Raw genomic sequence first — 16,825 nt, 5'->3', positions numbered from 1 at the left:
GTAGCAGAAGTACATTTATATTTTTCTGAAATTATATAACAATGACATTGTTGTTTTTCTGTTATCTGAAATTTCTAATTAAAAATACATTTTCATGTTTTGTGTATTTTCAAGGAAGAAATTAGATTAAATCAAAGGCATCTCCTAATTCTGAGGTTCTGATTCTGTAAATAATGCTTACAACTTTGCATTTTATTGTTTAATAGTTACTTGTGAGACTCTTAGTTACTAAATTACCAACCATTTAACCTTTGATTAATGTTTACATTGTACTGTAAATTCTGTGAGGAAGGAAGTTACATCTGCTTTTGCTCATCATTGTGTCTGTGGCACCAGAACATAATAATTATTCATAAAATATGTTAAGTGAACAATTAAGTGAGGATGAAAAGACTACCATCATATCCATTCAATAGATTACTAAAGTAAGACGCCTGGAAGAAATTGAGTTGATTAAGAGCAATTATTATTTAGAAGCAGAACCACTCTGAAACTCATACCTCCTGACTCATGAGCTGTTCATATGAACAGATGATTTAAGGAACTCTGAACCCTCATAATCTATCACATCTCTTCTCTCCTCTTTCTCCTATAATCTCAGTGTGTCTTCTTAATGTTTTTCCCTTGTATAATCTCTGTATCAGGATAGCCAAATTTATCCAATGGCTAAAATGTAACAAAATGCAGAGACCATAACTTCAAAAGAATAAATATCTGTTGTGTAGGAGTTAAAAGTGGGAAGAAAGAAGGAAAAGGGGTATAAGACTCACTTAAGAATTAAAGCAGAAAATTTCTGTATCTGGGAAAGATTTATATACCGAACTATAGGAAAATCAAAAATCTCTAATGAGATTAAATTTCAGCAAGATAACACAACATTTACTGAAAAAATAACTATGAAAAAGCAAGAGCAAGGAGAGTAATCTGAAAGCAATAAGAAAACAGTTGTAAGTCACATATATGGAAGTTTTAATAAGGTTAGGTACAAATTTCTCACAGAACTCTTATAAGCCAGAAAGAGACATTGTATATTCAGAGTACTGAAAGAAAAAAAACAACTCAGCTAAGAATGCTGTACCCAGCAAAGCTGTCTTTCAAAACTGAAGGTAAGATGAAAACTTTCTCAAATAAACAACTCCTTGAAGTTAATTACAAGATTTCTCTTATAAGAAATGTTAAAAGGAGTTCTTCAAACTAAAATGACATTACTTAGTAACACCACCACCTCCTAGACAAAAAAATTCAGAAGAATCTGAAACTCACTGTATAAGGACACAATCAAATTTGGAATAATTTTGTGGCCTAGTCTAATAGTACTATATAAATTCTTAATGTCTTTAGTATGAAGTTTAAAATTCAAAATTATTAAAAATAAGATTAGCTTAAGTAGTTTATTAAGGATCATATAAGCTGTGAAGACACAAACATAAAATAAGGTGGAGGTTAATAAAAGTGCAGTTATTGCATGTGTGTGACCAAATTTAATTTGTTTTATGTTTAATAATATTTTCATGAGCTTATATAAGTATAGTTTTAAGTATGGAATGCATAGTAATCACAAAACAAATCTTGTGGTTAATATACAAAAAATATTAAATGTAAGAAATACAAAGAAACCATTAGTGAAATTCTTATAAGAATAAAGGGAGTTGGCAAATGAGGAAGACTGAAACAAAGGAGCTATAAAACTTCCAAAAATAGTTAACAAATGATAGTTCTAAGTCCTTATGTATTAACAAATTACCTAGAATGTACATTGAAAAAAACAATATGTTTATTGTATTGTTAGCAGTTATTTCTTTTTTCCCCCTTAGGTTTATTCCCTGTTGTCACTGGTTTAGATTTCTGTATCCTTTGTCTTGTATATGAGTTTATCTGATTTGGGGAAGGGAAGAGGAACCACAGAAACATAGAAGAAAGGTTGAAACAATTTAACAGTGATACTGACTAGACACTATGTTGGAAATTAACTTTAATTAACTTTAATTAACTTGGAGGGAGGGGAGTCAGGGAGTGGAAAAGTGGGAGAAAATTAGGGAGAGAATAACACTGTTCAAAAACAAATGTACTCATTACCTTATGTAGCTGTAACCCCTCTGTGTACATCACTTTTAAATAAAGTTTAAATATTTAAAGAAAGACATAGAATAGATAGTACAGATTATTTTTAAAGCTAGCCCAAATGTATGCTTTCCTATTAGAGACTTATTTCATGGTAAAAAGAATCATACATTGACAATGAAGAAATGAGAAAAGATTTATGCAAATGGGAAAGATTTTTGCAAATGAAAACCAAAAAATAATGGAGATACCTATCCTTATACCAGATAAAATGTACCTTAAGTCCCACTATAAAAAGAGATAAGAGGGGCTGGGAATATGGCCTAGTGGTAAAGTGCTTGCCTCGTATACATGAAGCCCTGGGTTCGATTCCTCAGCACCACATACATAGAAAAAAGCTGGAAGTGGTGCTGTGGCTCAAGAGGTAGAGTGCTAGACTTGAGCAAAAAGAAGCTAGGGACAGTGCTCAGGCCCTGAGTCCATGCCCTAGGATTGGCAACAAAACAAAACAAATAAAAAAAAGAGATAAGAAGCCCATTATATAATGAAAAATAAATCTATTTATGAAGAAAACATAATAACTCAATATATATATGTACCCAACTATGGAAATCTAAATATATAAAGCAAATATTGGGAGATTTGAAGGGAAAGTTAGAATATAATATAATAACAGTGAGCAACTTCTTGAAAAGACATGTCATTCAGTTAAAAAAGCAATGAATAAATCTCAGATTTAAACTACACTTTAGATCAAATGGACATAGACATATTTACAACACTCCATTCAAAAGTATCCGAATACACAATATTTTAAAACATAAGTAGAACATTGTCTATAATAGATAATGTGTGAAGACATAAAAAATTTAACAAGATTGAAATTTTGCCAAATATATTTCCTGACCAGAATCATTCAAAACCAAAAGTGAGTGAGAGATGAAATTTTGCATACATGAAAATGAAATAACCTACCTTTACATACTCAAATGATACACTGAAAAACTTAGAAGGAAATGTTCTAATGATTTCCACATAGATGACATGGAAACACAAATACAAAAGCTTTGGAATGCAGAAAATATAGTTCCAAGAAAAGAATTTATAGAAAGCTATAATTACATCAATAAAGAAGAAATTTCTCAAGTATTTTAATGTTTTACCTTAAGGAACTAGATAAAGAATAACAAATTAAGCCAAACTTAATAGAAAGAAGGAAATAATAAATCAAAGGCAAAAATAAATGAAATGAGAGAAGTATAAATAAATCATCATTGAAATGGTTGATTTTCTTATTATTAAGATAAACAAAATCAATAGGCTCACCTAATGTAAAAGAAGACTCAAGTTCAATTGTAAAGAAAACAAGATACATTACTACTAACACTACAGATGTACATAGTGTCCTAAGATATTAACTGCTATGAAAAATTAGATACCAACTAAATGCGTTGAGAGAAATGAATAAAGGCTTATAGACATACAGTCTACAAATACTGAATTCTGAAGTAGAGAATCTGAAGAGGCCACGAATGAGTAAAGAAATAAAATAAAAAATTTAAAACTCTTCCTTAAAAGAAAAGCCAAGAATCTGATGGATTTAATGTTGCATTAGTTTAATGAACTAATATCAGTTTTTCTGGAGAAAAATCTATATATCTCTTGATATCTAGAGATATCTAGATATCTAGATATCTATATATATATAGCAAGTAACAAGGGCAAGAATGCAAGTTTCTGCCCAGATGGAAAATGGACAGGTATGGACATTAGGTGGGTAAACAACTATTCCTCCTGATCTCCGGGCTCTGATTAATTTTGAAAGGGTGAGACAAAGTGACTCCATTTAGGATGTGACATCATTCTCCTCTTACTCCTCTCCATGATCCTTGTTCCCTGAACTGGCTGAGTCCCAGGGGTCTAGGTGCTTGTTGCTGGGATGGCTTGCCCCCATTGGCATTCATGGGGTTTGAACTCAGGGCCTGGGCACTGTCCCTGAGCACTTCTGCTCAAAGCTAGCACTCTACCACTTGAGCCACGGTGCCGCTTTCAGCATTTCGTTGGTTCTCTTGAGCCAAGCTTCCAGTCTGGCTCTTTGCTGGTTAGTTGGGAGATGGAGTTTTAGAGGGAGTTTTTTTTTCTTCTGCCCGGGCTGGCTTTGAACTGCTATCCGAGGAGTTTTAGCCATAAAATCCCTTTTTATTTCCAATTAAAGCAACAAAGAGACCAAGGGGACTAGAGCTTACCTGTACCTTGTCAAGAATTGACCAACAAGTACTTGCCAGAGCTCTGATGAAACACTTAGAGAGCAGCAGACTGAATGAGATCCTTGTGCCATCAAATCAAATCATCATTTAACCTTACTGGCAGGTGGAAGAGAGCACAAATGAATTAACAATCAAGAGGGCAAAGGGTCAAGACAATGTAACAGTCTCAGCTTCAGGAGTGGCTGTGTCTTCCATCCTGGATCAGCAGGCTTCATTACTCATGTGTGATGAAGGCAGGCAGGAGAGATGGGTTGGATCTGGGCAAGGCTGTAGTGGCATCTCTCAGAGTTCTCTGGATATATTGTTACACCTCCTGCTGGGTTGCCTGCAAATTTCTACACAAGACTGGTTAAAAACATTTGAAATCTCCCAGTATTCCCTGGTTGCTTACTCTGAGTACTCTGGCTTTTGTAGGCTGGTGCCCTACTGGTTTAATCAGGGTGACAACTTTAAACAGATTTTAGAAATCCACAAAAACCAAAGGCCAACCAAGTCTGCAGTCTGCAGCAGCCATGATAGTTTCTGAGACATGCAGGGGGAAGACACCAATGCTACCCCAATGCAATTCTGTGGCCACCAAACACAACTCTTATGCTTTTAACCTTGGAGTAAACCCAACTCTAACCTGGCCAGAGGGGGGGGGAGGGGGGGGGAGAGGGGCAGCACAGAGCCAGGGCAGGAGCATTCTGGGCCTGTCAAAATCTTCACAGGACTGCTAGATTCCCTGAGCAGTTTTCCATGTAAGAGAGGGAGAGTAAGGAATCACTAGTAGTGAAACCAGGCAGTTTGGGAGCAGACTGTGGAGGCAGCTTCCTGTAGCCCCGGACCGCCACAGTCCACACAGCTAGACCTGCATCCTATAAAGCAAAATAGCAATCCTGGGTCAGAAAAATCGAGGTTAGCAGCCACATTTGCACACTCAATCCAAAATGACTCTGGTCCCTTGATCTTAAAGAGTTTATGAGAGCACAGGGGAGAAAAATGGAGAAGCAAAATCTTAGTCTATACCAAAGAATTGTCAGGATCAGATGTACATTTGACTTTTAGCATAGATAGACATAAAAAATAACACACCGATTTTACATCATTGTATATCACATGCTGCATATTTGAATCTTTGGAGTTTTTGTTAGAAACATTTGCTTGCACCCAAACATGATCAGTTTGGGTTTAAAACCTGGTGTTGATTTTTTTTTCCCCCTTTGGCTTAGAGTCTGGTGATAAGTCAGGATGCCTCCAGGCTGTTTACTGTGACTCCACCTACAGGCTGCAAGGATCCTTTCAACATAAAACTTAAGCAAGTTAAAATAGTTAAAAAGGCAATTGATTTTTAAACCATGATGCTAGTTTTTACATGTTTTGCCCACAGACAGACAGACAATTGTGCACAAGCTTTGGGCGCGCTTAGAAAAAAATTTTCTTTTTCTGAATTGGCCATGTAAGTTTTCTGGAATTCCAGTGGCAAAATGATATTATTTTGCCCATATTTTAGAACCACGTGATCAGTTAGAAAACAAAAAAAAAAAACTTTTCCTAGGAAACAAAAATTTTCACAGATTATCTGGCAAGGAAATGAAGAAGCCAAATTTTGAAAAACTAGTTCAGCTCCAATGGGGAGCTGAAGTGGGATGCTATGAGCAGAGAAGGTCCAGGAGATGGGAGACAGGACACGAGCAGAACAGACACGTGGCACAGCTTAATGGCGGTGGAGCTGGTCAGAGCCTTAGCAGGATCACAGCAAGACACCTTCATTTCAAGGCCACAGTTACAGAGTTCAAGGTGGGGGGCAGGGTTATTGGGAGCCTCCAAGCCCCTGCCCAGCCTTGAGGAATTTGGCACGCCCATCATCTGGGGGATGGGTGGGCTCCACCTCCAACCAATTCTATTGTCCACCATGTGCTCAATGCTAGAGAAAATTTAGGATTTAGCCAAACAAGCAGAATTTAACCGAATCTCCAATTTAGCAAACATGAACAAGAACCGAAAGTCTTTTTTGTTTAGCCATCAACAGATGTTAAGTAAATATGCCCTTTTCCTCCTGGGCAGCCAGGGGGCTGACTACCCCCCATCCAAGACATTTTTCAGCAAATGCTTCCCAGGCCTCAGAAGCAGTTGGAGTGAGAGTAAAAGGGCCTTTACTGTCCCCAGGGCGTGTCCGCAAAAGATGGTGGGAAGCCTTCTGTGGAGGAGGGGGTGAGGAGGCTGCGGACGCTGCCACCGCCCCCCACCTCGCTCGTTCGCCAAGTGTCCTGGGGCCGAGGCGCTTGGCCTGGGATCCAGGTGATCAGGCCAAGGAGGCTTGTCTAAGGGCCCATCAGAATGAGGCTTTGAGCCCCTCTCCTCCTTGGCAGTGGGACGGCTGCCCCCCTCCCAAGCAGCCAGGCTGAAAAGGCCGGCAGCCACCAGTCAGAGCGTGGCGTGCTTCAACGCTTCCCAGACCCTTCTGGTCTGGGAGTCTGAGACCTCCAAACCTACATTTTGTAGCATGAAGCTCAGCGCTTTGAACGCTTAGTCATCACGCTGAGTTAGTGCCTGCCCCATCTTTTCGGGGGTACCCTCACCTCAGAATCCAATTGGCCTGGCCCGCCGACAGTTTCACCTCTTATGTCCTTTGCCCCACATTGGGCGCTAGAATGTTGGGGTTTTTAGCCTCCCATACTCTCCTGTCCTGCGGGAGAGACGGGAAAACACGCCCCACCTGGACAAGCCAAGAAGAGGAAAAGAGGGCAGACAGACTGCCACCCCAGCCCCCCTTTCGTCGGAGGACAAACAGACAGTCCTGGAGCCAAGTCAATGCTAAGACTCATTTAATGGCAGGAATGAGCTGCTGTTTTGAAAGGGCCGGACGGTGGCAGAAGCGGAGGGGTAGAACCGCCTCTCAATGATACAAAGCACCTGAGGCAGGAGTTCCCCACAGGAAAGGAAGAACTTAAGTTGTCTTTCTTTGTAGTGATGTGATCTTTTATGTAGAAACTATAAAGAAAAACTCTCTAACAAATCAATAGTTTCAGAATAAAAAATCAATATGTAAAACTCTATATTAAGTTTGGCACCAGTGGCTCATGCCTGTAAACCTACTCAAGAGGCTGAGATCTGAGGAACACGAGGGGTTCAGAGCCAACCCAAGGCAGAAAAGTCCCCGTGAGACTCTTATCTCCAATTAACCACTCAAAACCCGGAAGTTGCACTATGGCTCAAAGTGGTAGAACATTGGCCTTTAGCAAAAGAGCTAAGGAACAGCAACCAGGCCCTGAGTTCAAACTCCATGACAGACAAAACACACACACACACACACACACACACACACACACACACACACACACACACAAAAACCACCACAAAAAAACTATGGTGTTTCTCTGCATTAAAAATAAGCCATCTAGAAATAAATTAGTAAAAATAGTATCAGTCACAGAAGTAAAATAAGTAAATAAATAAAATATTTAGGAATAAATTTATCTGAGGGTATAAAATACATTTATATTTAAAGCTATAAAATATTCACAAAAAGCATTGAAAGGCACAAATAAATGGGAAGACAGCTGATGTTTATTATAAGAATTAAAATTGTTAAAAAGTCCACAATGGAAGTCTGTTGCAACATAATGCAATGTGATATTAAATTTAATGTAATTACGAAAATTCAAATAACATTTTGCACATTAATAGAAAAAATCCTAAAATTTGTGTGGAAACACAAAAATCTGAATATCCAGTGCAACTTGAATTAGAAAGAATAGTTGGAGGCATCATATCATATGAAGTAAAGAAGTATTAGAATGTTATGGTATTAAAAGCCACATTAATATGAAACAGATATGCAGACCAATGAGATAGGCTTGAAAGCCAGAAATAGACTCACTCTCTGTCAATTGATTTTTGGCATAGTTGACAAGAACACGTAATGGTAAAAGGACAATTTCTTCAGTAAATTGCATTGTGAAAACTGTTAATCTATATGCAAAATGAAAATACACCCCTTATTTCATGTCATATACATAAGTAAACTCAAATGAATAAAAACATGGAACTTGAAATTATAAAACTAGTAGAAGAAAATAAAAGCTCATCACTGGCTGATTGGCTCTATATGTAGGAAATGACTTTTTGGATATAATTCCCAAAGCTCAGACAAGATAGGTAGACATAATGGTTTCATATCAAACTACAAAGCTTTTAAAGGGCAAAGAAAACAAGATGGAGACAATATTTTCAAGCCACATATCTGCCAAGGGCATATATATATATGTGTGTACATACATATATATGTATGTATGTACACACACACACATATATATACATACATCTGCACACACACAGACACACACGCATACATATATTCAAACAATTCATTAACAAGAAAAATAACCAAGTTAAAATTTAGGCAAAGGACTTGAACAGACATTTCTCAAGAGAAGATAAGGAACTTACCATCTGTGTTGGAAATAATGTTACATATCACGAATGACCAGGGAAACGCATAAACCACAATAAGACTACATTTCCCTGTTAGAATGCCTATTATCATAATGGCAAAAGTTAATAACTGATGGTTAGCATGTAAAGAGGAAGGATCCAACTTCAACATTGATGGAAAGGTAACTTTTTACAGTTGTTATAGAGAACAATATGAAGATTTCTCAAAAATTAAAAATGAAATATTGGACTGGGGATATGGCCTAGTGGTAAGAGTGCCTGCCTCATATACATGAGGCCCTGGGTTCGATTTCCCAGCACCACATATACAGAAAATGGCCAGAAGTGGCGCTGTGGCTCAAGTGGCAGTGTGCTAGCCTTGAGCAAAAAGAAGCCAGGGACAGTGCTCAGGCCCAGAGTCCAAGCCCCAGGACTGGCCAAAAAAAAAAAAAAAAAAAAAAAGATTGTCTCCAAGCTACTTGGAAATTAAATTGTTGTCAAAGAAACACCTGCACACTCATGTTCACTGCAGCATTTTTCCACAACAGCCAAGATATAAAATCATCCATTGTTCATCAGTGAATGAAAGAGGAAAAATTGTATATGAACACTCTTGAGTAAAATACTTCTCATTCTCTAAAAAGATGCAAATCTCATTATGACAGTGCCAGTGTACCTGAAGGGCATTATGGTAAGTTAAATAAGTCAGGCGTATAAAGACACTTTATATGTGTGTATAAAATCTAAAAATGTTGACCTGCTAGTGATAGAAAGTAAATTGGCTTGGCTCAAGTGGTAGAGCACTAGCCTTGAGCTGGAGAGCTCTGGGACAGCACAGAGGCCCAGAGTTCAAGCCCCATGACTGACAAAAATAATAAATAAAATAAATTAGGGGTCTAGATAGGATGCGAAGGGGGAAATGTTGGTTAAACAATGTCAAATTTCATTTAGATGTGCAATGCATGACTGTAGTTAAGAACAATTTATTCTGAAGTTTACCAGCAAGTAAAATTTTAAATATTTTCATTAAAGGTATATGAAATTTTGCATATTATCTAGTTATATATGTATGTGAATATATGCATATTTCAAAAGTTATATAATACATGATAAAATATACAATTTTGTTCATTTAATATATTTTTCTGGAATTACTGGGAGTTGAATTCAGAGACTCATGCTTGTTGGTCACTGTACTGTTTGAGCCACTGGGCCAGCTTGTTTATGTTGATTATTTTTTGTGGTAGGATCATTCTTTCTTAGGCCTAAGATGGTTTGGACTGGGATCTTACTGTTTTGTGTTTTCCCAGATTCTGTTTCATTCTCATTTGTGCTAATTTGATATTAGTGCTTTCCTCAAGTGAAACCTATTGTCGTATTCTCTCTTTCTGTTCTTAGTATCTTATAATCTAGGACATTTTACAGGTAAAGAAGTTTCAATACCTTCCTGACATAGATTTTCTCATGTAACAGACCAAGGAAATTCTGTTATTAAATTTGCTTCTGATTTCTTGTGATGATTCCCACAAACTCTCCAAAATGTGGACTTTCTTGACACTTAATTTCTTTATTCATAAATCAGGACTGTGCCAATCAGTTTCAAAAAATACCCAAAGAAGAAAAGATTTTTCTGATTCATAGTTTTAGAGGTTAGGTGCACATGGCTACTGACTCCTTTGTTTCCGGACCCATGGTAAGGCAGGAAATCACAGCAAAGGGTGTGAAACAACAAAATGATTCACTTGATGAAATCTAAGAAGCAGAGAAAGAGAAAGGGCCTTACATTGCAATAGCAATCCTCACAAGACAGTATGTTGGAAATTAATTCTACAACTGGCGGGGGGCGGGGGGGGGGTTAAGGTTGGAGGGAAGGAAGGTGGGAGAAAATGAGGGACAGTGTAACAAGTATGACAAGAAATGTACTCACTAACTTATGTATGTAACTGTAACCTCTCTGTCCATCACCTTGACAATAAAATTCAATTTAAAAAGAAGAGGCTTTGCCTTTCAAAGGCATGTCCTAGGGACCTACTTCTTCCAACTAGCCTAACTTCCTAAAAGTCTACACAGCTGTGAACTTATCGAAGTCTAGATCCACTAGTAAAGTTAATACCCCCATGACACAATCACCTCTCAGTAAGTGATTGGGACACCAGCTTGGGACAAAACCTTCAACATACCAGAATTTTGGAGGGCATCTCATATTCAGACCATAAGAAAGAGTAGTAATTCCTCTCTGTTTTGGTCATTGTGAGAACTAAAGGATAACATTTACATTTCAAACTTGGAAACCATTTTTATAAACCTATTAAACTCCATATGATTATACATTATTCTTCTTTTCTCTATTCTTATAATTAGTTATTTCTGGAAATCTTTATAATTCATCACTAATCAAAATAGTGACATAAAAATCTGTAAGCCTGGTTTTTGTTTTGTTTTCCTTCCTTAATTCTTCAGTGAAATACCTCACATCTGGACAGAGAAAAACTTTGTATTGATGTTCAAACACTAAGATGCTTAGTATTGAAAGAACAGTATTTTCTTGGTACTGGATAAAATCTTATGTGATTACAGTTAAGAGTACACTAATGCAATCCTGTAATTAGATGTTATTATGCTAAGGGGTATATTCTCTTCACCCTTATCCTTCCCATTTGCAAATGTGAGATGACTTCTGAGAATATGCATATTGAGGAGACAATAGACTTCTAATTAAGTAAATAAATTTAACTCCTTGAAAATTATATTTTAACAAGATGATTCATACCATAGAAATGACAATTAAAGTATATTAAAGTTCTACTAAAAGTCTCAAAACAAAGATATTCACTATGTTAATGATGGAGCCTGGAATAGACCCACAGTGTCAAAAGCCATAGCTCATGTACTCTCTTGTGTCTCTTACCACTAGGAGTTTAATGTGAGCTTTTATAAATTATATTTCATTAAGAGTTGGGAAAGATTATGAGAAAATGGTCTCTCTTAGTTCCTATACTGCCCTGTAACAACTGAGGTTAGAACTGAGATAGCCACTGAGAGGTGGGACGGGGGACATGGGGGGGGGGGGTGGGGGCTGAACTAATAACTTCATTTCTTAGTCTTAAATTTTCACTTCTAGTGCCTTCTTTCTATCTTTGCTGCCATTCCCAGGGAAGTTATGACCTCCCCGTTAAAGTCCTGGCTGCAGCTTGGGTATAACAACTTTCCTTGGGTTTTTTAAGTCACGAACTCATGGTGTATATCACAGATTAAGAAAAGTAAGGGAAAGGTGAATGAAAGGGGGTGAGAATGGTGAAGGGAGTGATATTGATCAAGGTACATTGTATTCATAAACTACTTTGTTAAATGGTACCTCCTTTGTACAACTACTTAAAGATAACTAAAAAACTAAAAATGTTTTAAAAACTAGCATTTTTAAATTAAGAAAAAATTAAGGGCTGGGAGTGTGACTGAGTGGTAGAGTGCTTGCCTAGTATGCATGATGTCCTGGGTTCGATTCCTCAGTTCCACATAAAGAGAAAAAGCTGGAAGTTGTACTGTGGCTCAAGTAAGTGGTAGAGTGCTAGCCTTGAGCAAAAGAAGCTCAGGGATAGTGCCCAGGCCCTGAGGCTGGCAAAAAAGAAAAAAGAAAAAAATTATGTAAAATAAAATAAGGTTTACTTTTTAATAAAGCAATGTCAGAATGATTTAAAGTTATGTCAAACATTCTGAAATCAGAACTCAGTGACCATTCATTTGGAACTACACTATTTTGTCTGTAAGATCTTGTGAAAGGAGGCTTTGCCTGCATTTCTTCTCTTCTTGCACTGTCTCTACCTTCTTCATTCCTAGGGTGTTAGCTGAGATCTCTGACCATGGGGGCTTCCTGTGCATTGTTCTTTCTACAGGAAAAGCTTCCTCCCTGCCCCTGATCATAAACATTTTTGTCCATTGTTTTCAGACATCTTTTTAAGTTTAAGTGAAATGGTACTTTGTGAGAGATGCTCAGGGCCACAGACTAAATTATGCCTCCCTGTATTCCTTTAGGCTTTTAAATCATCTTGTACTCTTTTAAAACACAAATAGTCATTTCTGAGGTTTTTTGTTTGTTTGTTTGTTTGTTTTACTGGTACTGGGGTTTGAATTCACAGCCTTGCATTTGCCTTGGTTTGCTTGCTCAACTGCTAATGTTCTACCATTTGAACCACACCTCCAGCCCTTGTCACTTGTACTTACATAAGCATACAATTTTCTTTCTCATCTTACAAATTTGCATGCTTCTCAAGGTCAAGGGTCATATTTATTTTTCTCACACTGTATACACTCCTTAGCACATTGCAGGCAGTCAGTAAATGTTTTGGGTGAATAAATAGAAAGAAATATAAAAATTTCCACAGGCTATATAGAACAGCTAAATTTATAAAGGAAGTATATGATTCCAAGGTGAATATATAATTCTTGTTGATAAAATCCACATATTTTTTGTTCTTAGGATTACAAAAAATCTTTTTCCCCCAAACTGATGTTGATTTAAACCTGCTCAAAATATTTTCTTTAAACCCTGACAAATTAATTGATCAGGATCTGACCGCTCATTTGTCTGAAGAAACAGAAATAGAAAAGACTTTCTAGGTTATGGCTCATTACTTTCTATTAAAATGGTCTCCTCAACATAGTAGATGATTCCCTGAATATTATAGCCAATTAGAAACAAGTGCTCTACTCCGAGCCTCTGAATCAGTATTCTGACTAGTTCAGATTTCAACTCCAAAGTTTAGAAAGAAAATAATAATTGTTTCTTATAGTCCCACTTTCCCTGTGACTCACATTCCTTTCCTGACCTTTAGAATTATCCAAGCTCCCTACAATATAGCTATGATAATCTCCCCTCACCTCCCTTCTTGGCCTTAGTTTAGGAAAGAAAAATGTCATTTTCTTTTATGTTACATTATTCTTGATTTGTTCTTTTCACCTCTCATTTGTTCTCAAGAGATCCTTCCTGCTGATCTTCTTATACTGAGGTTGCCACCTTTGCCTCCTTCCAGAAATACACTTTCTTTTATTTCTCTTTATATAATCACCAGTTTCTTAGATACATTTTATTTAAGAGGATTGGAAGGAATCTGTCTGTTGCCAATGTTTGTATAGGGTTAGTTATTAGTGTTTGTACAGGGTTAGTATTACAGCATGGGAAGAAAACCTGGTTGACCTATTTACTTAAATGTCTGATATATTTTCTCAAGAACTTTGTCTCCCCTGTCCGCTTTTTTTACAGTTCCTTTCCTACTCCCTGAGTTGCCTTCTTTCATGATCCCCTTCTATCTTTATAATCACATCTTCCCTTGAAAGAAATAAAAGAACAAACTTGGATTTGAAAATCATAATACAATGGCTTTCAATTGTGTCTGCCTATTAAATACTGTTTCAATCTCTCTGACCCTAAGTTAACACTGATGTAAAATGTTGTAGTATAATTTAGTATTTTAATGACTTAAAATTGTGGTAAATATTTAATGTTTGTAAAGTTCTTAGACGGGATTTAATGCATAATAAGTGGTCAATAAATGTTAGTGTTCTCTTCAAACCCTCTACAGTACTAGGTTGCTGCTTATTTCTATATTTCATTCGTATATACTTGTCAGAGAAATATATATGTATAGCTACTGACTCCTGTGAGGGAAAAAGATATGATGGAACACGTCAGCCTACTTGAAAAAGCTTCTTTACACATTGTCACTCATACATAGGAAGTCTTAAAATACAGGCATTATGTTTCTACTTCAGAAGCTCATAGACAGTTTATTCAACTCTACTTGCCTTTAAGATAAATATTATGTTTCCTTTTATTAGCTTGAGAGAGAAGGAAGAAGTGAAATAATTGTCTCCAAGTTGCACAAGTAGTAGGAAGTCAAATATTACCTTAAAATCTTCGTCTTTGCCTTAACTGGGCAATGGTATTTGTAAATAAATTTGAAATATATATGTAGTGCAGTATAGAAACTGTACTATGTCCTCAGAACTCTTTGTTTTTCTTTGAAATATTTCTTTTCACTCTAACAATGTGATTTGCAAAGGAACTACCTAACTTACAGTTGTTTAATTCAACCAAAGCAAATCAGTTACTGCAGAGGATTTTTTCAAGTAGAAACCAAAGAAATAAGGTTCAAAACTCTACGATGTAAGTTTTAGAGTTATAGGCTGTAATATTCTCTGGCATGAGAAAAACTTCATATGAAAATTAAAACAAAAAAGAAACTCAGTTGTTTTAAAGAAGATGATAAAACATTCATAGCAGAGCAAAGAAGATAGTAGGAAGACAATTTATAGGCTTCCTCCTCTATGGATATTAATGAAAGACCCCCAACTCATTTTTCTTTTTATTATGCTGGTCCTGGGGCTTGCACTCAGGGCCTGAGTTCTGGCCCTGAGTTATTTTCCTCAAGGCTAGTGCTGTACCGCTTTGAGCCACAGAACCCTTTCTGGCTTTTTAGTAGTTTTTAATAAGAATCTCATGGAATTTCATACCTTGGTTAGCTATAAAGTGAGATCCTCAGATCTCAGCTTCCTGAGTAGCTAGGGTTATAGGTGCGAGTCACTGATGCCCAGCTCCAAATTCAGTATTTACAGTACAAATTTTATCAATGTTTAGAAAAATATGTTGATGTACTGAAAAAATAATTACAAACAGGATATTTTAATTATTGTCAGTTTCGTTGGCAGATTAAAGTAGCAAGATCCATATATCAGTTGATGAAAGAAAAGCAAAAACTTCCATAATTTTTTATTTTAAGTCTTCTAAAATAGAAATTAAAGGGAAATTATTTAAACTAGATATAGGCTATCTGCTAACAATCAAAATGCTTAAAGCCTTAGAACCATTTCCATTAAGAGAAGAAAATATGCCTTTTAAAGTCTATTCACTATTACATTTTAGGCTATAGCCATACTCTATAGTAAAAGAAATAACAAATTCCTACATATTTAAAAGATGAATATAAAATTACTTGTCCTTTCCAGATGGGATGCATTTCTGCATAAAAGTCTAAGAGAAATCTACAGATTAACTATGAGAATGAGATTGCTGGATACTGGATTGATAGAGGAAAGTTATACACAAACTCCAAAATGTAAAATAAATGAAGAGTAACTATAGGGTAGCAGTTATCACCATGAACAGAGAAATAAAGTGTGGTTTTCTGTGAGAGATGATCCCATGAACATATTTTTGTTTTCATATATTTAAAGCTGAAAAATATTAACATGAGTTAAGCCTGGATTCTAAGTGCTTCCAACACTTTTTTTCTTTCAAATTTTTATTATCAAACTGATTTACAGAGAGGTTACAGTTTCATATGTTAGGCATTGGATACATTTCTTGTACTGTTTATTACCTTGTCCCTCATACCCCCTTCCCTCCTCCCCTTTTCCCTTTCCCCCATGAGGTGTTCAGTTCACTTACACCAAACAGTTTTGCAAGTATTGCTTTTGTAGTTGTTTGTCTTTTTTTACCCTGTGTCTCTCAAATTTTGGTATTCGCTTTCCATTTCCTAGTTCTAATACCAGTATACACAGTTTCCAATATACTCAGATAAGATTACAGAGATAGTGTAAGTACAACCACAGGAAGGAGAAAAGAGAACATAATCAATAATAGAAGCTACAGATACACATGGGACGCTGAAAGTAGTTACAACTGTGATATAAGAATCGTTTCCATAACATGGAGTTTTCACTTAGCATCATCTTATGTGTTCATAAGGGTATAGCTATTGGGCTCTAGTGATCCTCTGCTATGACTTACCAAAACCTGTACTAATTATTCCCAATAAGGGAGACCATAGAGTCCATGTTTCTTTGGGTCTGGCTCACTTCACTTAGTATAATTTCTTCCAAGTCCTTCCATTTCCTTACAAAGGGGACAATGTCGTTCATTCTGATAGAGGCATAAAATTCCATTGTGTATATGTACCACATCTTCCTGATCCATTCGTCTACTGAGGGGCATATGGGTTGGTTCCAGATTCTAGCTATGACAAATTGCGCTGCGATGAACACTGTTGTGCTGGTGGTTTTGGTGTGATTTTGTTTGTGGTCTTTTG

At 36.5% G+C, this 16,825-nt stretch overlaps 1 protein-coding gene and 1 long non-coding RNA gene across 2 annotated transcripts in view; one reads left to right on the top strand and one right to left on the bottom strand.

Moving 5' to 3' along the window:
• Agbl4 (AGBL carboxypeptidase 4) overlaps window positions 1-16,825 on the top strand; it is a 1,006,503-nt gene that overhangs the window by 250,003 nt on the left and 739,675 nt on the right. The window lies entirely within an intron of this gene.
• LOC125355137 lies at window positions 3,504-11,000 on the bottom strand. The gene is made up of 3 exons (XR_007211599.1): window positions 10,869-11,000; window positions 10,487-10,496; window positions 3,504-3,652 (listed from the first exon to the last, which is right to left on the bottom strand). It is a non-coding gene; the product is annotated as an uncharacterized LOC125355137 (long non-coding RNA).

The sequence above is a fragment of the Perognathus longimembris genome, chromosome 7, assembly GCF_023159225.1.
Source record: "Perognathus longimembris pacificus isolate PPM17 chromosome 7, ASM2315922v1, whole genome shotgun sequence".
NCBI lineage: Eukaryota > Metazoa > Chordata > Mammalia > Rodentia > Heteromyidae > Perognathus > Perognathus longimembris.
This window is presented reverse-complemented; position numbering and strand designations above follow the sequence as displayed.